Source organism: Arachis stenosperma, chromosome 3, assembly GCF_014773155.1.
Source record: "Arachis stenosperma cultivar V10309 chromosome 3, arast.V10309.gnm1.PFL2, whole genome shotgun sequence".
Taxonomy (NCBI): Eukaryota; Viridiplantae; Streptophyta; class Magnoliopsida; order Fabales; family Fabaceae; genus Arachis; species Arachis stenosperma.
The window spans coordinates 85,985,797-86,012,024 of NC_080379.1; the positions used below are offsets into that span (position 1 = coordinate 85,985,797).

At 39.5% G+C, this 26,228-nt stretch overlaps 1 non-coding gene across 1 annotated transcript; it reads left to right on the forward strand.

The window, feature by feature from the left end:
* The first annotated feature begins 3,457 nt into the window (after nucleotides 1-3,457).
* On the forward strand, nucleotides 3,458-3,565 carry LOC130972651 (small nucleolar RNA R71). Its single transcript, XR_009083816.1, has one exon. It is a non-coding gene; the product is annotated as a small nucleolar RNA R71 (small nucleolar RNA).
* The last annotated feature ends 22,663 nt before the right edge of the window (nucleotides 3,566-26,228 follow it).

Below are 26,228 nucleotides of genomic sequence, written 5' to 3' on the forward strand. Positions count from 1 at the left end.
TCTCTCATGATTCTTTGATCTTCTCTAATTTCATGGAGGAGGATGGAATGTTCTTGGTGCTCCACCCTTAGTTGTCCCATGTTGGAACTCAATTCTCCCAGAGAGGTGTTGATTTGCTCCCAATAGTTTTGTGGAGGAAAGTGTATCCCTTGAGGTATCTCAGGGATTTCATGATGAGAGGGGTCTCTTGTTTGCTCCATCCTTTTCTTAGTGATGGGCTTGTCCTCATCAATGAGGATGTCTCCTTCTATGTCAACTCCTACTGAATGACAGAGGTGACAAATGAGATGAGGAAAGGCTAACCTTGCCAAGGTAGAGGACTTGTCCGCCACCTTATAGAGTTCTTGGCTATAACCTCATGAACTTCTACTTCTTCTCCAATCATGATGCTATGGATCATGATGGCCTGGTCTAGAGTAACTTCGGACCGGTTGCTAGTGGGAATGATTGAGCGTTGGATAAACTCCAACCATCCCCTAGCCACGGGCTTGAGGTCATGCCTTCTCAGTTGAACCGGCTTCCCTCTTGAATCTCTCTTCCATTGGGCGCCCTCTTCACAAATGTCAGTGAGGACTTGGTCCAACCTTTGATCAAAGTTGACCCTTCTTGTGTAAGGATGTTCATCTCCTTGCATCATGGGCAAGTTGAATGCCAACCTTACTTTTTCCGGACTAAAATCCAAGTATTTCCCCCGAACCATAGTAAGCCAATTCTTTGGATCTGGGTTCACACTTTGATCATGGTTCTTGGTGATCCATGCATTGGCATAGAACTCTTGAACCATTAAGATTCCGACTTGTTGAATGGGGTTGGTAAGAACTTCCCAACCTCTTCTTCGAATCTCATGTCGGATCTCCGGATATTCACCCTTTTTGAGTGAAAAGGGGACCTCGGGGATCACCTTCTTCAAGGCCACAACTTCATAGAAGTGGTCTTGATGCACCCTTGAGATGAATCTCTCCATCTCCCATGACTCGGAGGTGGAAGCTTTTGCCTTCCCTTTCCTCTTTCTAGAGGTTTCTCCGGCCTTGGATGCCATAAATGGTTATGGAAAAACAAAAAGCAATGCTTTTACCACACCAAACTTAAAAGGTTTGCTCGTCCTCGAGCAAAAGAAGAAAGAAGAGAGTAGAAGAAGAAGAAAATAGAGGAGATGGAGGAGGCTTATGTTTCAGCCAAAAAGGGAAAGAAGTAGTATTTAGGGTGTTTGAAAATGAAGAAGTGAAGAAGGGTTTATATAGGGGTGAGGGGAGGGGTAGGGTTCGGTCATTATGGGTGGGTATGGGAGGGAAAGTGGTTTGAATTTGAATGGTGAGGTAGGTGGGGTTTTATGAAGGATGGATGTGAGTGGTGAAGAGAAAGATGGGATTTGATAGGTAAAGGGTTTTTGGGGAAGAGGTATTGAGGTGATTGGTGAATGGGTGAAGAAGAGAGAGAGTGGTGGGGTTGGTGGGGATCCTGTGGGGTCCACAGATCCTGAGGTGTCAAGGAAAAGTCATCCCTGCACCAAATGGCATGCAACAAAACGTTTTGAGCCAATTCTGGCGTTAAACGCCGGGCTAGTGCCCATTTCTGGCGTTTAACGCCAGGTTCTTGCCCTTTCCTGGCGTTTAACGCCAGTTTGGTGCCCCTTTCTGGCGTTAAACGCCCAGAATGGTGCCAGATTGGGCGTTAAACGCCCACCTGCTAGCCTTACTGGCGTTTAAACGCCAGTAAGTTCTTCCTCCAGGGTGTGCTATTTTTCTTCCTATTTTTCATTCTGTTTTTGCTTTTTCAATTGATTTTGTGACTTCTCATGATCATCAACCTACAGAAAACATAAAATAACAAAGAAAATAGATAAAATATAACATTGGGTTGCCTCCCAACAAGCGCTTCTTTAATGTCAGTAGCTTGACAGAGGGCTCTCATGGAGCCTCACAGATACTCAGAGCAATGTTGGAACCTCCCAACACCAAACTTAGAGTTTGACTGTGGGGGCTCTGTTTGACTCTGATTTGAGAGAAGCTCTTCATGCTTCCTCTCCATGGTGACAGAGGGATATCCTTGAGCCTTAAACACAAAGGATTCTTCATTCACTTGAATGATCAGTTCACCTCCATCAACGTCAATCACAGCCTTTGCTGTGGCTAGGAAGGGTCTGCCAAGGATGATGGTTTCATCCATGCACTTCCCAGTCTCTAGGACTATGAAATCAGCAGGGATGTAATGGTCTTCAATCTTCACCAAAACATCCTCTACAAGTCCATGAGCTTGTTTTCTTGAGTTGTCTGCCATCTCTAGTGAGATTCTTGCAGCTTGTACCTCAAAGATCCCTAGCTTCTCCATTACAGAGAGAGGCATGAGGTTTACACTTGACCCTAATTCACACAGAGCCTTCTTGAAGGTCATGGTGCCTATGGTACAAGGTATGGAGAACTTCCCAGGGTCCTGCCTCTTTTGAGGTAATTTTTGCCTAGACAAGTCATCCAATTCTTTGGTGAGCAAAGGGGGTTCATCCTCCCAAGTCTCATTTCCAAATAACTTGTCATTTAGCTTCATGATTGCTCCAAGGTATTTAGCAACTTGCTCTTCAGTGACATACTCATCCTCTTCAGAGGAGGAATACTCATCAGAGCTCATGAAAGGCAGAAGCAAGTCCAATGGAATCTCTATGGTCTCATTTTGAGCCTTATATTCCCATGGTTCCTCATTGGGGAACTTAGTGGAGGCTAGTGCACGCCCATTGAGGTCTTCCTTAGTGGCGTTCACTGCTAGGAGGGAGTTCAGTAACTTTCTTGCTCAACTGTCCCACTTGTGCCTCCAAATTCCTAATGGAGGATCTTGTTTCAGTCATGAAACTTTGAGTGGTTTTAATTAGATCAGAGACCATGGTTGCTAAGTCAGAGTTGTTCTGCTTAGAATTCTCTGTCTGTTGCTGATAAGATGATGGAAAAGGCTTGCCATTGCTAAACCTATTTCTTCCACCATTATTGTTGTTGAAACCTTGTTGAGGTCTCTCTTGATTCTTCCATGAGAAATTTGGGCGATTTCTCCATGAAGAATTATAGGTGTTTCCATAGGGTTCTCCTAGGTAATTCACCTCTTCCATTGAAGGGTTCTCAGGATCATAAGCTTCTTCTTCAGATGAAGCGTCCTTAGTACTGCTTGGTGCATTTTGCATTCCAGACAGACTTTGAGAGATCAAATTGACTTGTTGAGTCAATATCTTGTTCTAAGCCAGAATGGCATTCAGAGTATCAATCTCAAGAACTCCTTTCTTCTGATTAGTCCCATTGTTCACAGTATTCCTTTCAGAGGTGTACATGAATTGGTTATTTGCAACCATTTCAATTAGTTCTTGAGCTTCTGTAGGCGTCTTCTTCAGATGAAGAGATCCTCCAGCAGAGCTATCCAAAGACATCTTGGATAGTTCAGAGAGACCATCATAGAAAATACCTATGATGCTCCATTCAGAAAGCATGTCAGAAGGACATTTTCTGATCAATTGTTTGTATCTTTCCCAAGCTTCATAGAGGGATTCTCCATCCTTCTGTCTGAAGGTTTGGACTTCCACTCTAAGCTTACTCAATTTTTGAGGTGGAAAGAACTTTGCCAAGAAGGCATTGACTAGCTTTTCCCATGAGTCCAGGCTTTCTTTAGGTTGTGAGTCTAACCATGTCCTAGCTCTGTCTCTTACATCAAAAGGGAATAGCATAAGTCTGTAGACCTCAGGGTCAACCCCATTAGTCTTGACAGTGTCACAGATTTACAAGAATTCAGCTAAGAACTGATGAGGATCTTCCAATGGAAGTCCATGGAACTTGCAATTCTGTTGCATTAGAGAAACTAATTGAGGCTTAAGCTCAAAGTTGTTTGCTCCAATGGCAGGGATAGAGATGCTTCTCCCATAGAAGTCGGGAGTAGGTGCAGTAAAGTCACCCAGCACCTTCCTAGCATTGTTTGCATTGTTGTTGTTTTCGGCTGCCATGGGTTCTTCTTCTTTAAAGATTTCTGTTAGGTCCTCTACGGAGAGTTATGCCTTAGCTTCTCTTAGCTTTCGCTTCAAGGTCCTTTCAGGTTCAGGGTCAGCTTCAACAAGAATGCCTTTGTCCTTGTTCCTGCTCATATGAAAGAGAAGAAAACAAGAAAATGTGGAATCCTCTATGTCAGAGTATAGAGATTCCTTGAGGTGTCAGAGGAAAAGAAAAATAGAAGGAAGAAGGAGAAGAATTCGAACTTAGTCAGACAGAGTTCGGATTGTGCATTGAGGAGGAGTGGTACCCCATAAATAGAAGGATGTGAGAAGAGAGGAAGAAATTTCGAAAATTAAATTAAAAAGATTTTAAAAACATTTTGAAAAACTTTAATTGATTTTCGAAAACCAAGAGTGAGAAAGAAATCAAGTAATTTTTGAAAAAGATTTTAAAATTAGAAATCAAAAAGATATGATTGAAAACTGTTTTGAAAGAGATGTGATTAAAAAAGATATGATAAAAAAATTTATGGTTTTAAAAAGATATGATTGAAAAGATATGATTTGAAAACAATAAAAAAAAAGATTTGATTTTAAAAATTAATGACTTGCCTAACAAGAAAAGATATGATTCAAACATTAAACCTTTCTCAACAGAAAAGGCAGCATACTTGAATTGTTCAATCAAATCATTAATTGTTAGCAAGTATCTTTGAAAAAGGAAAGAAATTGATTTTGAAAACATTTGATTTAAAAGATATGATTTGAAAAAGATTTGATTTTGAAAAACTTTGAAAACTTGAAAAAAATTGATTTTGAAAACAAAATCCTCCCCCTTGTGCCATCCTGGCGTTAAACGCCCAGAATGGTGCACATTCTGGCGTTTAACGCCCATTGCACTACCTTTTTGGACGTTAAACGCCCAACCAGGTACCCTGGCTGGCGTTTAAACGCCAGTCTGTCCTTCTTCACTGGGCGTTTTGAACGCCCAGCTTTTTCTGTGTAATTCCTCTGTTGCATGTTCTGAATCTTCAGTTCCCTGTACTATTGACTTGAAAATAGAACCAAGATCAAATAAACAATGCATGTGATGAGCGGATAATTTATACACTTTTTGGCATTGTTTTTAGTATGTTTTTGGTATGATCTAGTTAGTTTTTAGTATATTTTTATTAGTTTTTCGTTAAAAATCACTTTTCTGGACTTTACTATGAGTTTGTGTGTTTTTCTGTGATTTCAGGTATTTTCTGGCTGAAATTGAGGGACCTGAGCAAAAATCTGATTCAGAGACTGAAAAGGACTGCAGATGCTGTTGGATTCTGACCTCCCTGCACTCGAAGTGGATTTTCTGGAGCTACAGAAGCCCAATTGGCGCGCTCTCAACGGCGTTGGAAAGTAGACATCCTGGGCTTTCCAGAAATATATAATAGTCCATACTTTGCCCAAGATTTGATGGCCCAAACCGGCGTTCAAAGTCACCCTCAGGAATCCCAGCGTTAAACGCTGGAACTGGCACCCAAATGGGAGTTAAACGCCCAAACTGGCATAAAAGCTGGCGTTTAACTCCAAGAAGAGTCTCTACACGAAAATGCTTCATTGCTCAGCCCAAGCACACACCAAGTGGGCCCGGAAGTGGATTTTTATGTCATTTACTCATCTCTGTACACCCTAGGCTACTAGTTTTCTATAAGTAGGACCTTTTACTATTGTATTGAGATATCGGGGTAGCTATCTTCGTGTTTTATGCTATCTTAGATCATTGGGAGGCTGGCCATTCGGCCATGCCTAGACCTTATGCTTATGTATTTTCAACGGTGGAGTTTCTACACACCATAGATTAAGGTGTGGAGCTCTGCTGTACCTCGAGTATTAATGTAATTACTATTGTTCTTCCATTCAATTCCGCTTGTTCTTGTTCTAAGATATCACTTGTTCTTCAACTTGATGAATGTGATGATCCGTGACACTCATCATCATTCTCACTTATGAACAAGGTGACTGACAACCACTTTTGTTCTACAAGCAACCAAGGCTCTAGTGAATATCTCTTGGATTCCTGATTGCACGATGCATGGTTGATCGCCTGACAAACGAGCCAACCATTCTGTGAGATCAGAGTCTTCATGGTATAGGCGAGAACAGATGGCGGCATTCAAGAGAATTCGGAAGGTCTAAACCTTGTCTGTGGTATTCTGAGTAGGATTCAATGATTGAATGACTGTGACGTGCTTCAAACTCCTAGCAGGCGGGGCGTTAGTGACAGACACAAAAGAATCGATGGATTCTATTCCGGCCTGACCGAGAACCGACAGCTGAATTCAGCGTGCTGTGACAGAGCATTTGCAATCGTTTTCACTGAGAGGATGGGAGGTAGCCATTGACAACGGTGAAACCCTACACAAGCTTGCCATGGAAAGGAATAAGAAGGATTGGATGAAGACAGTAGGAAAGCAGAGAGACGGAAGGGAAGGCATCTTCATGCGCTTATCTGAAGTTCCTACCAATGAATTACATAAGTATCTCTATCTTTATCTTTTATGTTATTTTCGTTCATCACCATATCCATTTGAGTCTGCCTGACTAAGATTTACAAGATGACCATAGCTTGCTTCATACTAACAATCTCCGTGGGATCGACCCTTACTCGCGTAAGGTTTATTACTTGGACGACTCAGTGCACTTGCTGGTTAGTTGTGCGAAGTTGTGTAATGCCATGGAATTGAGCTACCAAGTTTTTGGAGTTCATGACCGGGGATTATGAGAGTTGTGAAAAAGTATTGTTCACAATTTCGCGCACCAGCATGCAAGACACCAAACTTAAAATTAGACACTAGACTCAAACAAGAAACATAAAATATTTTTGGTTTTTATGATTTTGAAATTTTTTTGTGCTTTTTCGAAAATTATATGGAAATAGAAAATGAAGGTTTCAGAATTCTTAGTTTGGATTCCAGGAATCATTGCAATGCTAGTCTAAGACTCCGGTCCAGGAATTAGACATGGCTTCACAGCCAGCCAAGCTTTCAAAGAAAGCTTCGGTCCAAAACACTAGACATGGCCAATGGCCAGCCAAGCCTTAGCAGATCATTGCTCCAATAGCAAGATTGATAGAAATCAACAAGCTCTTGTGATGATCAGTTGAAACCTCGGTCCAATAAGATTAGACATGGCTTCTCAGCCAGCCAGAATTCAGCAGATCATCATGAAACACTAGAATTCATTCTTAAGAACTCTGAAGAAAAATACCTAATCTAAGCAACAAGATGAACCGTCAGTTGTCCATACACAAAACAATCCCCGGTAACGGCGCCAAAAACTTGGTGTACGAAATTGTGATCACTACTTTTCACAACTCAAATAATCCCTAGTAATGGCCCCAAAACTTGGTGCTCAATACCATGGCATAAACACAACTTTGCACAACTAACCAGCAAGTGCACTGGGTCGTCCAAGTAATAAACCTTACGCGAGTAAGGGTCGATCCCACGGAGATTGTTGGTATGAAGCAAGCTATGGTCACCTTGTAAATCTTAGTCAGGCAGACTCAAATGGGTAATGGTGATATATGAATAAAACATAAAGATAAAGATAGAGATACTTATGTATATCATTGGTATGAGCTTTAGATAAGCGTATGAAGATGCTATCCCTTCCGTCTCTCTGCTTTCCTACTATCTTCATCCAATCCTTCTTACTCCTTTCCATGGCAAGCTTATGCAAGGGTTTCACCGTTGTCAGTGGCTACCTCCCATCCTCTCAGTGGAAATGTTCAACGCACCCTGTCACGGCACGGCTATCCATTTGTCGGTTCTCAATCAGGCCGGAATAGAATCCAGTGATTCTTTTGCGTCTGTCACTAACGCCCCGCCTTCAGGAGTTTGAAGCACGTCACAGTCATTCAATCATTGAATCCTACTCAGAATACCACAGACAAGGTTAGACCTTCCGGATTCTCTTGAATGCCGCCATCAGTTCTTGCCTATACCACGAAGACTCTGATCTCACAGAATGGCTGGCTCGTTTGTCAGGCGAGCACTCGGTTGTCAGGCGATCAACCATGCATCATGTATCAGGAATCCAAGAGATATTCACCCAATCTAAGGTAGAATGGAGGTGGTTGTCAGTCACACGTTCATAGGTGAGAATGATGATGAGTGTCACGGATCATCACATTCATCAAGTTGAAGAACAAGTGATATCTTGGACAAAGAATGAGCGGAATTGAATAGAAGAACAATAGTAATTGCATTAATACTCGAGGTACAGCAGAGCTCCACACCTTAATCTATGGTGTGTAGAAACTCCACCGTTGAAAATACATAAGAACAAGGTCTAGGCATGGCCGTGAGGCCAGCCTCCCAAAGAGGGTTCAATCATAAAACATGATCAAAAGATGAAAAATACAATAGCAAAAGGTCCTATTTATAGGGAACTAGTAGCTTAAGAATTACAAAGATGCGTAAATGACATAAAAATCCACTTCTGGGCCCACTTGGTGTGTGCTTGAGCTGAGCATTGAAGCATTTTCGTGTAGAGACTCTTCTTGGAGTTAAACGCCAGCTTTTGTGCCAGTTTGGGCGTTTAACTCCCACTTTGGTGCCAGTTCCGGCGTTTAACGCTGGGAATTCTGAAGGTGGCTTTGAACGCCGGTTTGGGCCATCAAATCTTGGGCAAAGTATGAACTATCATATATTGCTGGAAAGCCCAGGATGTCTACTTTCCAACGCCGTTGAGGGCGCGCCAATAGACTTTCTGTAGCTCCAAAAAATCCACTTCGAGTGCAGGGAGGTCAGAATCCAACAGCATCTGCAGTCCTTTTCAGTCTCTGAATCAGATTTTTGCTCAGGTCCCTCAATTTCAGCCAGAAAATACCTGAAATCACAGAAAAATACACAAACTCATAGTAAAGTCCAGAAAAGTGATTTTTAACTAAAAACTAATAAAAATATACTAAAAACTAACTAAATCCTACTAAAAAATACTAAAAACAATGCTAAAAAGCGTATAAATTATCCGCTCATCACTAAGTGGTTAAAGTTGTGATCCAAAGAAAAAGAGTTTGCTTAAGAACTCTGGACACCTCTAATTGGGGACGTTAGCAAAGCTGAGTCATAATCTGAAAAGGTTCACCCAGTTATGTGTCTGTGGCATTTATGTATCCGGTTATAATATTGGAAAACAAAGTGCTTAGGGCAACGTCCAAGACTCATAAAGTAGCTGTGTTCAAGAATCAACATACTAAACTAGGAGAATCAATAATACTATCTGAATTCTGAATTCCTATGAATGCCAATCATTCTGAATTTCAAAGGATAAAGTGAGATGCCAAAACTGTTCGGAAGCAAAAAGCTACTAGTCCCGCTCATCTAATTAGAATCTGAGCTTCACTTAAAACTCTAAGATATTATTTCTTCTTGATTTCTTTTTATCCTATTTTATTTATCTAGTTGCTTGGGGACAAGCAACAGTTAAGTTTGGTGTTGTGATGAGCAAATATTTTATACACTTTTGGGGGTAATTTTATGTAGATTTTAGTATGTTTTAGTTAGTTTTTACTATATTTCTATTATTTTTTAGGCAAAATTCATATTTCTAGACTTTACTATGAGTTTGTGTATTTTTCTATGATTTCAGGTATTTTCTGGCTGAAATTGAGGGAGCTGAGCAAAAATCTGATTTAGGCTGAAAAAGGATTGCTGATGTTGTTGGATTCTGACCTCCCTGCACTCGGAATGGATTTTTTGGAGCTACAGGAGTCCAATTGACGCGCTCTCAATTGGGTTGGAAAGTAGACATCCAGGGATTTCCAGCAATATATATAATAGTCCATACTTTGCTCGAAGATAATTGACGTAAACTGGCGTTTAACAACAGTTCCATGTTGCATTCTAGAGTTGAACGCCAAAAATAGGTTGCAAGTTGGAGTTAAACGCCAGAAACAGGTTAGCCTGACATTTAACTCCAGAAACAGCCCAGGCACGTGAGAAGCTCAATTCTCAGCCCCAACACACACCAAGTGGGCCCTAGAAGTGGATTTCTGCACTATCTATCTTAGTTTACTCATTTTTTGTAAACCTAGGTTACTAGTTTAGTATTTAAACAACTTTTTGAGACTTATTTTGTATCTCATGACATTTTAGATCTGAACTTTATACTCTTTGATGGCATGAGTCTCTAAACTCCATTGTTGGGGGTGAGGAGCTCCGCAGCGTCTCGATGAATTAATGCAATTATTTCTGTTTTTTATTCAAACACGCTTGTTTCTATCTAAGATATTCATTTGCACTTCAATATGAAGAAGGTGATGATCCGTGACACTCATCACCATTCTCAACCTATGAACACGTGCCAGACAACCACCTCCGTTCTACATTAGATTGAATGAGTATCTCTTGGATTCCTTAATCAGAGTCTTCGTGGTATAAGCTAGAATCCATTAGCAGCATCCTTGAGAATCCGGAAAGTCTAAACCTTGTCTGTGGTATTCCGAGTAGGATTCAGGGATTGGATGACTGTAACAAGGTTCAAACTCGCGAGTGTTGGGCGTAGTGATAGACGCAAAAGGATCAATGGATCCTATTCCAGTATGAGTGAGAACCAACAGATGATTAGCCATGCGGTGACAGCGCACCTGGACCATTTTCACTGAGAGGACGGATGGTAGCCATTGACAACGGTGATCCATCAACACACAGCTTGCCATAGAAGGAACCTTGCTTGCGTGAAGAAGATGACAGTAGGAAAGCAGAGATTCAGAAGACAAAGCATCTCCAAAACTCCAACACATTCTCCATTACTGCGTAACAATTATTAATTTCATGCTCTTTTACTTCTTACAATTGAAACTAAAGAACCCTATTGGTATCCTGACTAAGAATAATAAGATAACCATAGCTTGCTTCAAGCCAACAATCTCCATGGGATCGACCCTTACTCACGTAAGGTATTACTTGGACGACCCAGTGCACTTGCTGGTTAGTTGTGCCGAATTCCATAGTGTGAGTGTGATTTTCGTGCACCAGTACGCACAACCCTGTGCGTACGCACATGTTTTAAACTCTCCAAAATAGAAAATCCAACAAGTATAGATGCCCTGGCATCAGCCTACCAATACTTGAACACTCAAGGTACTTCTGTGGCTACGTGTGAAATATCAAAAGAAGAACAAAGTATGAAAGAGAGATTAGAAAGTCCGGTGGAGGGTGAGGAGTTAGATTTTGTATTGGAACAATTAGAGGAAGCCATGATTGTTGAAGAAGAAGAAGAAGAAGTGGTTGAAGATTTAGGAGATGCGGAATCACCATGGGAATCTCAAGAACCTCTCTCCAAGAAGCTTAACATTGATGTTGAGGAGGGTGTACAACCTCCAAAGCATACTATAGTTGGAAACTTTGAAGAAGTTAATGATAAACGGCTATTTTATAATTTATCTTGTGCTTAATTGAGTGGTTTTTATCAGATTCTTCCCACATTTATCCATGTAATTAGCATGTTATACATTTACCTTCCTAATCTAATACTATGATTGAAAACCTGCTTCCTAAGCCTTTAAATTGTTAGATTATAATCCCTCTCTATACCATTCGATGCCATGATCTGTGTGTTCAGTGTTTCAGGCCTTATAGGGCAAGAATGGCTTGGAGAACGGAAAGAAAGCTTGCAAAAATGGAAGGAACAGAAAGAAACAATGAAGCTGACCAGCGAGACATGATGCGCACGCATGGCCAACACGTGCACGTGATTTGGAGCATTCCATAGCGACACGCACGCACACTTGACGTGCGCGCGTGATTAGCGCACAGGACGAGTGACGTGTACGCGTGACTGACGCGTACGTGTGACAAGGAGTTTTCACAAACGACGCGCAAGCGTGACCTACGCATACGCGTGACATGCGCGACGTACAGCAGTTGCAGAAAATCACTAGGGGCGATTTCGGGCCAGTTTTAGACCCATTTTTCGGCCCAGAAACACAGACTAGAGCTAGGGAACAACAAAGACTCAAGACACATTCTCGTTCTGCATAATTTTAGTTTTAGTTTGGAATCTTAGAGAGAATTACTACTCCTTCCTCTAGGTTTTCTTGACATTCATAGTTCTTAGAATTTTATTGCTTTTGCTTTAGATATTGAGAAGAGACTACCTCCGTGAAGTTGCTACTCTAGTTTGTTTTCTTTGTCCCTTACTCTTTCATATCCTTAATCCTTGTTCAGAGTTACAATTGGATTATTTTTAGAATTTATTAATACAAAGAACTATTTTTGCTTTTAATTAATTTTCAATTATTATTTATTATGTCTCACTTTTATTCCTCTCTTAATTCTGTGAAAGTTATATTTATATTAATGGAGTAGTTTCCTAACTTGATTGGGAGTTGATTAAGAGGAGAACCTTGAGTTGGGATACTCAAGTGTCAATCCTAATTGGGAGTTGTTGGCTGACTCTCCTGTCTCTAACTCTAATGATTAGGACGCAAGCGATAGGATTAGTTGGAGAGTTACTTGACTTTCCCTCATTATATAAGGGATAACTAAGTAGAATGACAACCCTTTTATTATTACACTTGGAAAAATTCAACAAGGATAGAACTTCCAATTAATCTTCTCCAGGTTAAGACTTTTATTTGAATTACATAAATTCTCAATCATTTATTTCTCTGTTTTTCAAACTCAAAAATTTCTTGGAAAACCTATGATCAGTAAATCGCACTCTCTCTGTAACTCGTTGGGAGACGACCTGGGATTCATACTCCCAATATTTTATTTCTAAAAATTGTGACAACTCTTTTAAATTGATACGCGAAATCTTCATTGGTTAAGAGCTATACTTGCAATGCTGTTTTCTCTATAAACTCTTAATCGGTGATTTTCCACAATGTTAGTTAATCTAGAGGAAGACTTCATCATTGATGAATTCCTATCTATAATGGAATCCACTCCCATGGAATTTGAAGTTGAAGTTATTGAAGACAACTCTACATCAAGTAACATTGATAACCATGTTGAAGACTCTTCCAATGAATGTAAAGCTGATTGATGATTGGATTTTTGACGGTTTAGAATTTCACTAATGAAATCTCGTTGTAAAGTATAGTTTCTAAACCAACAATAATCCTTTCATACAAAAGATTGTTTGTCACTAAAACAAACCCCTAAATTTATAAACCGAAGTATTGAACCTCGGGTCGTTCTCCCTAGGAATTACAATAAAGTGTCTTGTTATTGGTTGTGAGTTATTTTGGGGTTTTTGAGATTTTAGACAAGAAATATAAATGGCAAAGAAAATAAACTAACAAATAACGAAGCTCTTGGCAAGATATGAGAACTAGAAGTACTATCCTAGTTATCCTCCTCAATTGTGATCACAAATTATCCATTGCTCCCACCTAGTCAACCTCTAACCATGGAGGAAAGTCAAGTGGATAAATCAATTTGATTCCTCAAGTCCTAATCAACTCCTAAAGGAAAGACTAGCTTTAGAGGCATTCAAATCAATTAGCAACTTCTAATTATCAGTCAACAAAGGAATTAGATAACTCAAGAGTCACTAATTACTCTACCAAGGCCAAGAGGAACAAAAGCTACACTAAAATCCAACCAAGCATTTCATCAAACACTTGGAAGGCACAAAAGAAAAGCATAGTAAATTGACAACAAGAATGAAATCTAACAACAATTATTGAAAGGAATTAACAACAACAATTAAAAGAAACATATTTATTATGAATTACCTTGAATTGAATGGAAGGAAAATAGAAGAGATAAGAGTAGATCTACAACAAAGTATAAGAACAACATAAAGGAAATTACAACAATAGAATAGAGGAAGATGAATGTAACAACAAGGAATTAAGAGGATAGAAGTAGAAGAAGATGAATGAAAACCTAGATCTAAGAACTAAACCTAATCCTAATCCTAATCCTAGAGAGAAGTGAGAGCTTCTCTCTCTAAAACTAACTCTAACTACTAAACTAAGCTAAACTAAACTAATGGTAACTAGCTTGTGTTTCCCTCTTCACTCCTTGGGTTAAATAGCATCAGAAATGAGTTGGATTGGGCCCACAAGGCTTTAGAATTCGCTGGCCACGTTTTGCTTTAAGTGAACTAGGCGGCAGCAACGGCGCGTGCGCGTACTATGTGCGTACGCGTCACCATGCGTGGTTCAACCATAGCAAATCTTATATCGTTTCGAAGCCCTGGATGTTAGCTTTCTAACCCAACTAGAACCGCATCATTTGGACCTCTGTAGCTCAAGTTATGGTCGATTAAGTCCGAAGAGGTCGGCTTGACAGCTTTTGCGATTCCTTCATTCTTCATGAGTTCTCCATTTTTACATGATTTTCCTTTATTCCCTTTATCCAATGGAATCAAGGTAAATTACATTTAGATATTTTAAGACCTAAAAAGAATGTTGTCACTCTTAAGCACAATTAAAGGAGAATATACAAAATTATGCTATTTCATTGAATAAATGTGGGTAAAAGGTATTAAAATCCCATAAAATCAATACAAGATGAACCCTAAATATGGGGTTTATCAACCTCCCCACACTTAAACCAAGCATGTCCTCATGCTTAAACCAAGAATGAAGTAAGGGTATGGCATTTATTCAATGGAAACTAACTAAATGCAATCTACCTATATGCAACTATCTAAATGAATGCAATTGCTTGGTCAAAATAAATCAATTCCCAAGAAGCATATATGCACAAGGGCTAAGGACTAGCAAGTCTAATCCACAATTGAATTAAGTTATTAAATGTTTTTACAAACTTGCATGAAAATTATGATCATAGGTGAAAACATGTAATTGAGCATCAAACCCTCACCGGTAGTGTTTGCACTCTATTCGCTCAAGTGTTTAGGGTTGATTCTCTCAATTCTCTCCTAATCATGCTTTCTAAGAGTTGTTCTTCTTCTAACAATCAACAATTACTTCATACATGCATACAATTATCATGAGGTCTTTTCTTTAGGTTGTAATAGGGTAAGGGTCAAGGTAGGATACATATTTGGTCAAGTGAGTTTGAAGTTTGAATCTTTGATAAGCTTAGACTTCCCACCTAACCTATGACATCCTATACAATTTTAAAGCTAGCCTAACTACCCATCCTTCATTTTTTCACATACTCATGTATCCCTTTTCATTTCACAACACTTATGCATTGATTTTATTGAGCTTCACTTTGAGGCATTTTGTCTCCTTTTTACTTCTTTCTTTTTTTTCTTTCTTTTTCTATATTTTTTTTCTTTTCCATATTATTTTTCTTTTCTTTTTCTTTTGTTTTGTCTTTCTCATTTTTTTCTTTTTTTTTTTATATACAAAAGCATCTATGCATAAGGTTTTACATTTGATTAATACATGAGTATGTACCCAATTCCCAATATTTTCAATAAAAATACAAAACTACCCTTTTATTCACCCAATGTCCCAAGATTCCCACACTTGAATGATACTCACACACACTAGCCTAAGCCAATCAAAGATCCAAATTAAGGACTTTTATTGTTTTCCGCTTTAAGGCTTGTAATGTGCTAAATTAAGAACAAAGTGGGTTAAGCGTAGGCTCAAATTGGCTAATAATGGATGATAAAAGGTAAGGCTTTTTGGGTAAGTAAGCTAAATGAAATGATGGCCTCAATCATATAAATGCATGAATACACAAAATAATGGATATAAAGAATCAAACAAATCAAAGATTACAATCATAGGAAGAGAATAATGCACACAAGAAGGAAAAATAAGTGGTTATAAGATGTAACCACACCATTAGGCTCAAATCTCACTTGCTCGTGTTCTTAGCTCAAAAATTCATGTTCCACAATATATATAATTCAAGCAAGTTTAATGAAAAGTTTTCACTCAAATCAATTGAGGTGCCCTATAGATAGAAATCTTGAAAAATTTCGTTATTTTGACTAAGCTTATTGTGTATATATATGCAAAAATAAGAAAATGCAAGTAAAAACCCTAAAATCCTAGAATGAAATACAAAAGTGTTGGGATTAGAAATTTGTCACCCAAAATCACCGATCGGTCGGACGACCTCCCCACACTTAAAAGTTTGCACCGTCCTCGGTGCACTCAAAGATGAGTAGGGGGTACGACGAATCTCCGGATTGCTACCTTTAGCTGGTAGGTCAACCGATGCTGCGTGTTCTAAGTCTTGCTTCCGTATTACTTGTGGTGCATCAATCATGAAAAACAAAAATATAACACCATAAGATGAGACAATACAAAAGCAAGGAAGCATACATTGTTGGAGTGAGGTAAATCACTAGAATTGAGTGAGTGAATTAGTGTGACATTAATGAAAAATAAGTGTGTGAGTTCTAAAATTGCGCACGGTTTAGAATACACACACATTAGCATAAAAGGGCGATGTCACAAAAGAAGCATGCACTTCACTTATCCTAGTGTGCTTGAGATGCTTTAAGTAAACTTGTAAGGTAAAACAAGCATTAAAGAAGCATGAAAGCATTCAAGTCAAAGCTTATGGATGCATATGATCATAACATAAGGCATTAAGGTAAATACACAACATCATCCATCAAGAGGTTGCCTAATCACAGAATAGGGCTCAAACCACATGGTGGCCAAATCATGTAATTCAAGAAGAGTTACAAGCTCGAAGGCAATTCGCATCACTTGGTATTTTTCAAAAGGTAAGCATGAAAAACTCAAAACCAAGAAGTAAAATATAACCTCAATCATAGAATTCAACAAAGAATATTTAAAACAATTATGCTAAGATAGCATTTAGGCAAAAAGGGGCAGCAATGTATGGTAAGCAAAATCCATAATCCAATACTTATAATGGAAAGAGAGAAAAATGAAATGAAAACTAAACTAAAACTAACTGATTAACTACCCAACTAAATAATTAACTAACTAAAATAAATGGTTATCAATAGTATTTGGAAGTGTTGGATGAGGGGTAGAAGAAGGGAAGAAGAAAGGAGAAGGAAAGAAACAGAAAAAGGAGAAGAAGCAAAATGTGGTGAAGGAAGTAAATCCACGCGTACGCGCGCATGCCGCGCGCGCGGATGGTTTATTTCGAGAGTGGCGCGTACGCATCATGTGCGCATGCACACGAGTGGGGTTGTGCCAAAGGCACAACGTTGGCGTGGCATAGGCATAACTCTCTAGAAAATGTATGGAATGTGGAACTTCTCAGTCCACGCGTACGCACGCATGGCGCGCGTGCGTGGATGGTCGAAAATGCTTGATGCACGCGTACGCGTGAAGTGCGCGTACGCATGGATGGTGCTCTATTTTTTTTCAAAATTTTTCTCTATGTTTTTGCACCAATCCAAGAATTCTAAACCTCCAAGCATCTACCAAAACACCCTAAAACCTTATTTAACATGATAAAATACTAATTAAACTCAACCAACTAATCTAAACATGAAATTAAACTAGTTCTACCAATATGTACAAAAGAGAAAATGAAAGGATTTTACCATGGTGGGGTGTCTCCCACCTAGAACTTTTGTTTATTGTCCTTAAGTTGGACTTATGGGGAGCTCCTCATCAAGGTGGCTTGTGCTTGTACTCATCTTGGAACTCCCACCAATGCTTGGTTCTCCATTGTGCCCCAAGATTCTTTATGGATTGAGCCAAGTCTTGATGGAGTTCTTCAAAAGCTTGGGGCTCCCAAAGTTGATCGTCTTCTTGTAATCCGGGATCCCACACTTTGTTTTCACATCCGTCTTGAGGTTGATCATCATTATTAGTCCATCCGGGTGGTGAGTAAGGTGAATTCTCTATATATTGGCCAACAATCCTCCTAGACCCATCTATTTGAGCACTAATCCACCTTTTATATCTCATGTTTGATGCATCAACCATAATGAGCCTTGATTTGTAACGCCCACCACAACACCTTTTCCGCTTACGCTTCATCCCACAAACTTCCCTAAGTTGGCCATCCGTTTCAAGCAAACCATATTCAAGCGGGATAATAAAGCTAATAGAAATGAATTTCACCCACTCAAATGAAGGTGTAGATGGCAAACTAGGCAAAGATGCTTCCAAAGATCTTGACAAAGCATAACCAACCCTCGTTCTTCTATTTTTAGGGACTTCCACCTCTTCACAAGATCTCTTAATCTCAATCCTTTGTTCAACAATTTTATCTAAACCTTTTCCTTTACTCAAATCATAATAGGGAGGGTGAGAAAAATTCACCTCCTCAACGCTTTCAAATCCAACCGGAGAAGGTTCTTCATGCTCAAAGGATTCTTTACCACTAAGACTTGATGCTTGATCTTCATCACCAAGGGAACTCAAGTCTTCATATGGAATATGCCTTGGAAGGTGTGCACTTTCTTCCCTAGCATCAATTTCAATAATCTTGGAGGGGTTTTCTTCAACTCTATGTTCCCATGGAAGCTCCGCATCTCCTAAGTCTTCTACCACTTCTTCCTTTTGTTCAATGATAATAGGTTCCTCCAATTGTTCTAACACAAAGTAGCATTCCTCCTTTTCCACCGGAATTTCCAATCTCTCCTTCATGCCATGTTCCTCTTTAGATTCTCCGCATGTAGCCATGGGAGTTCCTTGAGTGTCCAAGCATTGGGAGGCTAATTGATTTGTTACCGCATCCAAGACGGCCATAAAATTTTGCATATCCCTTTTCATCTCTTCTTGACCTTGAACAAGAACACCAAGGGTTTCATCCATTAGAGATTGGGGTGGGTGGAAGGATTCCTCATTTTGGGGAAAGGGTTCATAATAGGAAGGTGGTTCTTCTTGGTAGAGTTGTGGCGGTTCAATGTTTTCCATTCTTTCCACTTGTTGCACAACACACTCCATGGTTGCTTGAAATTGATCCAATGCTTCCTTGAGATGATCCCTTGACTCTTATTCCTCTTGGATAATATGATTAGGATCATGTGGCTCTTGGATCAATGGATATGAGTATTCTTCCATGGAAGGTTATGGTGGAAAGTAGTATTCATCTTGTGGTTGAAAATTTTCATATATTGGAGGTAGTTCATCTTGGTAATAATGTGGAGGAGGTGGCTCTTGAAAATATTGATGTTGGAATGGTGGTGGCTCTACATGTGGTTCATATGGTTGTTGGTAGGATAGAGATGGATTAAGGTCATATGAAGGTGGTTGGTAAGAAGGGGCTTGTGAGTATGGTTGAGAGTTATGTTGAGGATATGGTTCATAGGCATATGGTGGTGGTTCTTGAAAGTCACAAGGTGATTCACCCTAGCCATTGGATTGATATGCATCATAGAATGGCTCTTCTTTATATTGCATTGGTAGAGGTTGTTGCCATGAGGATTGATCATATGCATATGGCTCTTCCCACCTGTGGTTGTCCCATCCTTGATACACATTCTCATTGAAGCTCTCATTTCCTACAACATAATTAGAACAAAATTCATAGCCAAAGTGAGAATTCATAATGGAAAAGCAAAATAAAACTAACAAAAACTAGAAAATAAAGCAAAAAACAAGATATTCACACTATTCATATATATACAATAACCAATAACATAACACCATTGCAACTCCCCGGCAACGGCGCCATTTTGATGATTGGATTTTTGACAGTTTAGAATTTCACTAATGAAATCTCGTTGTAAAGTATAGTTTCTAAACCAACAATAATCCTTTCATACAAAAGATTGTTTGTCACTAAAACAAACCCCTAAATTTATAAACCGAAGTATTGAACCTCGGGTCGTTCTCCCTAGGAATTACAATAAAGTGTCTTGTTATTGGTTGTGAGTTATTTTGGGATTTTTGAGATTTTAGACAAGAAATATAAATGGCAAAGAAAATAAACTAACAACTAACGAAGCTCTTGGCAAGATATGAGAACTAGAAGTCCTATCCTAGTTATCCTCCTCAATTGTGATCACAAATTGTCCATTGCTCCCACCTAGTCAACCTCTAACCATGGAGGAAAGTCAAGTGGATAAATCAATTTGATTCCTCAAGTCCTAATCAACTCCTAAAGGAAAGACTAGCTTTAGAGGCATTCAAATCAATTAGCAACTTCTAATTATCAATCAACAAAGGAATTAGATAACTCAAGAGTCACTAATTACTCTACCAAGGCCAAGAGGAACAAAAGCTACACTAAAATCCAACCAAGTATTTCATCAAACACTTGGAAGGCACAAAAGAAAATCATAGTAAATTGACAACAAGAATGAAATCTAACAACAATTATTGAAAGGAATTAACAACAACAATTAAAAGAAACACATTTATTAAGAATTACCTTGAATTGAATGGAAAGAAAATAGAAGAGATAAGAGTAGATCTACAACAAAGTATAAGAACAACATAAAGGAAATTACAACAATAAAATAGAGGAAGATGAATGTAACAACAAGGAATTAAGAGGATAGAAGTAGAAGAAGATGAATGAAAACCTAGATCTAAGAACTAAACCTAATCTTAATCCTAATCCTAGAGAGAAGTGAGAGCTTCTCTCTCTAAAACTAACTCTAACTACTAAACGAAGCTAAACTAAACTAATCGTAACTAGATTGTGTTTCCCTCTTCACTCCTTGGGTTAAATAGCATCAGAAATGAGTTGGATTGGGCCTACAAGGCTTTAGAATTCGCTGGCCACGTTTTGCTTTAAGTGAACCAGGCGGCAGCAACGGCACGTGCGTGTACTATGCACGTACGCATCACCATGCGCGGTTCAACCATAGCAAATCTTATATCGTTTCGAAGCCCCGGATGTTAGCTTTCCAATCCAACTGGAACCGCATCATTTGGATCTCTGTAGCTCAAGTTATGGTCGATTAAGTGCGAAGAGGTCGGCTTGACAGCTTTTGCGATTCCTTCATTCTTCATGAGTTCTCCATTTTTACATGCTTTTCCTTTATTCCCTTTATCCAATCTTTGCCTCCTAAATCTGAAATCATTAACAAACATATCAAGGCATCTAATGGAATCAAGTTAAATTATATTTAGCTATTTTAAGACCTAAAAAGCATGTTTTCACTCTTAAGCACAATTAAAGGAGAATATACAAAATCATGCTATTTCATTGAATAAATGTGGGTAAAAGGTATTAAAATCCCATAAAATCAATACAAGATGAACCCTAAATATGGGGTTTATCACTGAAATTGAGGTAGATTTCACACAACCTCCAAAGTTTGACTTGATTGATGATGAGGAGGAATTGGAAGAAGTCAACAAGCAAGAAGAAATTGAAGAGAGTTGTCAATAGGTGGAGATATCAAAAGAAGAGCATAAAGGAGTAGACTGGTGCAAGAAATTGTTATCACCAGGCATGGCTCCAAAAACATAGTGCACAATGCCATGATTCACACGTCTCTTTACAACTTCGCACAGCTGACCAGCATGTGCACTGGGTCATCCAAGTAATACCTTACGTGATTAAGGGTCGATCCCACGGAGATTATCAGCTTGAAGCAAGCTATGGTCATCTTGTAAATCTCAGTCAGGCGGATTCAAATGGTTATAGAGTTTTGATAATTAAAAGATAAATAAACATAAATAAAGATAGAGATACTTATGTAATTCATTGGTGGGAATTTCAGATAAGCGTATGGAGATCCGTTATTCCTTCTGAATCTCTGCTTTCCTACTGTCTTCATTCAATCATTCATACTCCTTTCCATGGCAAGCTGTATGTTGGGGATCACCGTTGTCAATGGCTACCTCCCATCCTCTCAGTGAAAATGGTCCTCTAAAGTTTCTGTGCGGCTAATCAACTATCGAATTTCTCGTCTAGGATGAAAAATACCAGGGACAGCTACCGCATGGCTAATCAGCTATTGGTTCTCACTTGTGTTGGAATAGGATCCTGTGATCCTTTTTGCGTCTGTCACTACGCCCAACAGTCATGAGTTTGAAGCTCGTCACAGTCATCCCTTCCCAGATCCTACTCGGAATACCACAGACAAGGTTTAGACTTTCCGGATCTCAGGAATGCTACCAATGGATTCTAGCCTATACCACGAAGATTCTAATATCGGATTCAGATGCCCCATTGTCAGAGGGGAAACGATGTGAATCGTTGATTAGAGACCCAAGAGATATGCATTCAAGCTTGTTTTTATGTAGAATGGAAGTGTTTGCATTGTCAGGCACGCGTTCATAAGTGAGAATGGTGATGAGTGTACTTGATCTTCACATTCATCATGTTCTTGTGTATGAATGAATATCTTAGAATAAGAATAAGCTTGTATTGAATAGAAGAACTATAGTACTTTGCATTAATACTCGAGGAACAACAGAGCTCCACACCCTAATCTATGGTGTGACTCCACCATTGAAAATACACAAGTGAAAATAGTCTAGGCATGGCCGAGTGGCCAACCTCCAAGTCTAAGGAAAAACATTCCAAAGATAGGTCTAAGAACTAAACGTCCCAAGATGTGTATATAATAGTAAAAAGTCCTATTTATACTAAACTAGTTACTAGGGTTTACAGAAATAAGTAAATGATGTAGAAATCCACGTCCGGGCCCACTTGGTGTGTGCTTGGGCTGCGCATTAAAGCTTTCATATGCAGAGACTTTTCTTGGAGTTAAACGCCAACTTTTATGCCAGTTTGGGCGTTTAACTCCAGCTTGTAACTCAGTTCTGGCGTTTAACTCTAGAATAGGGTAGGAAGTTGGTGTTTAAACGCCAGTTTGCATCATCAAAACTCGGATAAAGTATGGACTATTATATATTGCCGGAAAGCCCAGGATGTCTACTTTCCAATGCAACTAAGAGTGCGCCAATTGGGTTTATATAGCTCCAGAAAAATCCACTTCGAGTGCAGGGAGGTCAGAATCCAACAACATCAGCAGTCCTTTTTCAGCCTCTGAATTAGATTTTTGCTCAGGTCCCTTAATTTCAGCCAGAAAATACCTGAAATCACAGAAAAACACACAAATTCATAGTAAAGTCCAAAAATGTGAATTTTGCTTAAAAACTAATAAAAATATATTAAAAAGTAGCTAGATCCTACTAAAAACTACCTAAAAACAATGCCGAAAAGCGTATAAATTATCCGCTTATCATAAACCTCGCCTTGTTTAAGTATAGGGAGGTCACCCTCCTAAGTCACCATCCAACACAACATTAAAATGGGTAAAACTCCTATCCTTAAGCTTTCCTTTCTCACTTGAATATGGTCTAATTGAAACGGATGGACAACTTAGAGCTCTTTGTGGAACTAAGAGTAAAAGGGAGTTGTGTAGTGGTTGGAAGTTTGGTATTAGGCTTATTGAACTCAAACTTTCAAAGCAAAGGGGCCATGATTAGAAGAATGCTACTTTATTTGGGTCTAGGAAGAAAATTTGGTGTGCTAAAGAGAATTCTATGTGTCAACCACCCGGATGGAAGATTCATGACGATCAACTAGAAGACGGGTGTGAAAATAAGATATGGGATACCGAATCGAAGCATGAAGACCAACTATGGGAGCTCATATCTTGGGTAGAACTCTGCCCATACTTGGTGAAAACGGTTAGAATTTCTGTCAACCAATTGAGAAGCAAAGATCCTTGGAGATTCAAGGATGAGTACAAGCATAAGCCACCATGACAAAGAGCTTCCCAAATGTCCAACTTAAGGACTTAAACTAAAAGTGTTAGGTAGGAGACACTCCACCATGGTAAACTCTTTCCACTCTCCTTTAGATTCAGTTAATAAGTGATTTGAGTTACCATTGTAGGTAGTTTCATTTTCATGTAGTTATCATAATAATTTGGTTGCTAGTTTCTTGTGATGCAAGTTTCCTTGCTTATTTTTGAAAAACTTTCAAAAGCCAAAAATATTTTTGCAACTTTGCATGTTTGGTTGATTTTGAGCTGTAGGTAGTGTTAGGGAGATTTTGAGCAGTTTTTAGTACTTTTGAAAAAAAAAGAGGCAGGGACGCGTATGCACGCTGCATGCGTACGCGTCGATGGGAGGACACAGCCCCATACATGATTCTAGAGAGTTAAGCAAACGTGATGCAAACACTGGGTGTGTGGCGCAAGTTCATGCACGCATACGCAAGTTGATGCGGAAGCGTGGATCCCATACATGTAACCCAAGAGTTGCGCAACTTTTACGGGTTCACTAAGCGTGTGGGACAAATATCAACCCACGCGTACGCGTGCAGCGTGTGTACGCGTCCATGCGCATGTTCCCCATCCACGCTGAAGCGCACACCACGCTTTCGCGTCCATTCATTTCTTCGCCCATCTACGTGGACGTGTACAGGACGCGCACGCTTAGATTCAAAAACCTTAACCCACATCCATGCGAGAACCCTAACATTCGTGCACACCCTCACCTCTCTCTCTCTTCCATCGTTTCTCCTCCCTTTCTCCATAACCACTCCCTGTGACCACCTCCAGCCTCCACCGCAATCACCCTCCGGCACCCATTGTCACCGCCGACCGCCCCATCTTCTCCCCTCTCTTCCCTCCTCTCTTCCCACTTCCATCTCTCACCACCCCTCTCTCTGTTCTCCTTCCAGCAACCCAACTCCACCGTAACCATTGGCAAAGCCTCGGCCACCCTCATCATCACTCCTTCTCCCCTCCTTCTCACATTTCACCCCTTACCCTTACTGCTCACCACCATCACTGTACCTCTGCCCCTGCTCCGCTTTTCTGCTCCACGCCTCTGCCCTGTCCTGGCACCGCCGCGAGCTCAACCAGGCCACCACCATCTCTATGCAGCTCTGCTGCCTTTCTTCTCCTCCACTTTCAATTCTGTTTCTGCTACCCTCCAATTTCCCCTGCTTCACTGCCTCCTTGTTTCACTTCCTTTTCGTTTAATTTTGTTCGTTAATTTTGGTTAGTTAGTTGCTTAATTCTGCTTGTTAAGATAGTTAGAGATGCATGGTTTTAGGTAGTTAGGATGTGGTTAGAGGATTTTAGGTCTGATAATTGCTCCGTTCTTGTTTACTTTCTGAATGTAAATTGCTTATTGCTGAGTGATGATTAGTATAATGCTCTGTGCAATTCTGTCACTGTTATGCTGCTTTTTTTCATTGCTGCCTTGCTGTACTTTCTTTGTTTGATTGCGTTTGATGCTGCCTGTACATATGCAATCCATACTTTTATCATGTTGCAATTTTTGGATTCATATGTGATTTTTGCTATTTTTTGCTATCCGAGAACATCCGATTTATTGCCGGAATGCTGCCCAAATTTTTGGAAATTAAATTGTTTTTAAACTTGCTACCTAGAATTGAACTTGATACTTTTTGAATTGAGTCTTACTTGACTTAAAACCAAGTTCAATTCTTAGGTTACTTTGGTTTGCATTTCTGTGTTTGTTTTGTTTCCCATGATATGCATTGAGCCTTCATGTACTTTCACTTTTCAAGTTAAATTAAATGCCTTTTGACTCACACTGAGCCTACCATTTGACCTTAACTTGGATTTTCTTTCTTGAATATGGTTCATTCGTTTGTAATACTTGGTGTAGTCCACTCATGTAACCCTTGTAAAATTGTTTTCAACTTGCTTTTGGTTACACTAGTGCATACCTCAATCTTTCAATGCCAAGTATTGCACACCTAGTGACCTTGTGCATTGTTGATGACTTGCTTTCAATTATATGCTTTATGTAAATTCATATTTCATCATCAATGACTACATCTTCCTCATGAATGTGAGTGTGCTTGTTATCCTTATCTTATGCATTTATCTTGATTAAGCTAATAATCGTCATGCCACTTAGTTTTGAACTAGTTTTCTAACTTTTAACTTGCTTAACATGCTGATTTCTCTTGTTAGTTTAAAACTAACCTTCTTACCATTCTTTTGGGTATGACGCTTATTGAGCTTAATAAGCAAGCATTGTGCTACTACTGCAAGAATTCCTGGTTTAAGGCTTTGTTTTTATTTTTTATTTTTGTTGCTTACATTCCAAGAATTCTTTCCTTTTAACTCACTTCATGCATATGTCATTCTTTGCTTTCTATTCCTCTACTTGGCTTAATTGTTTATATCCTGCCATATCTGGTTTCCAGGATGTCTGATAGAGGAAATGCCAAGGTTACCTCTAGAAAGAGGAAGAAACCTCAAGCCTCCACTCTTTCGCCCTTCGCCAAGAGAACCAGTAGCTACCTACCACTGACACAGACAGGTTTCCCAACCTGTACTGTGAGCTCTGCTTTCTGACCTATTGGAAGAAAAACCTCAACATAGAGAAGAAACTGGCCATCCCCGCTTACTTGAGGCGATCCATTGAAGCCCGTATTCAGGGGTTGGGCCTAGGCTTTGTTGATAGAGAGTTGGGTAGGATAAACACATCATGGATCAAGGA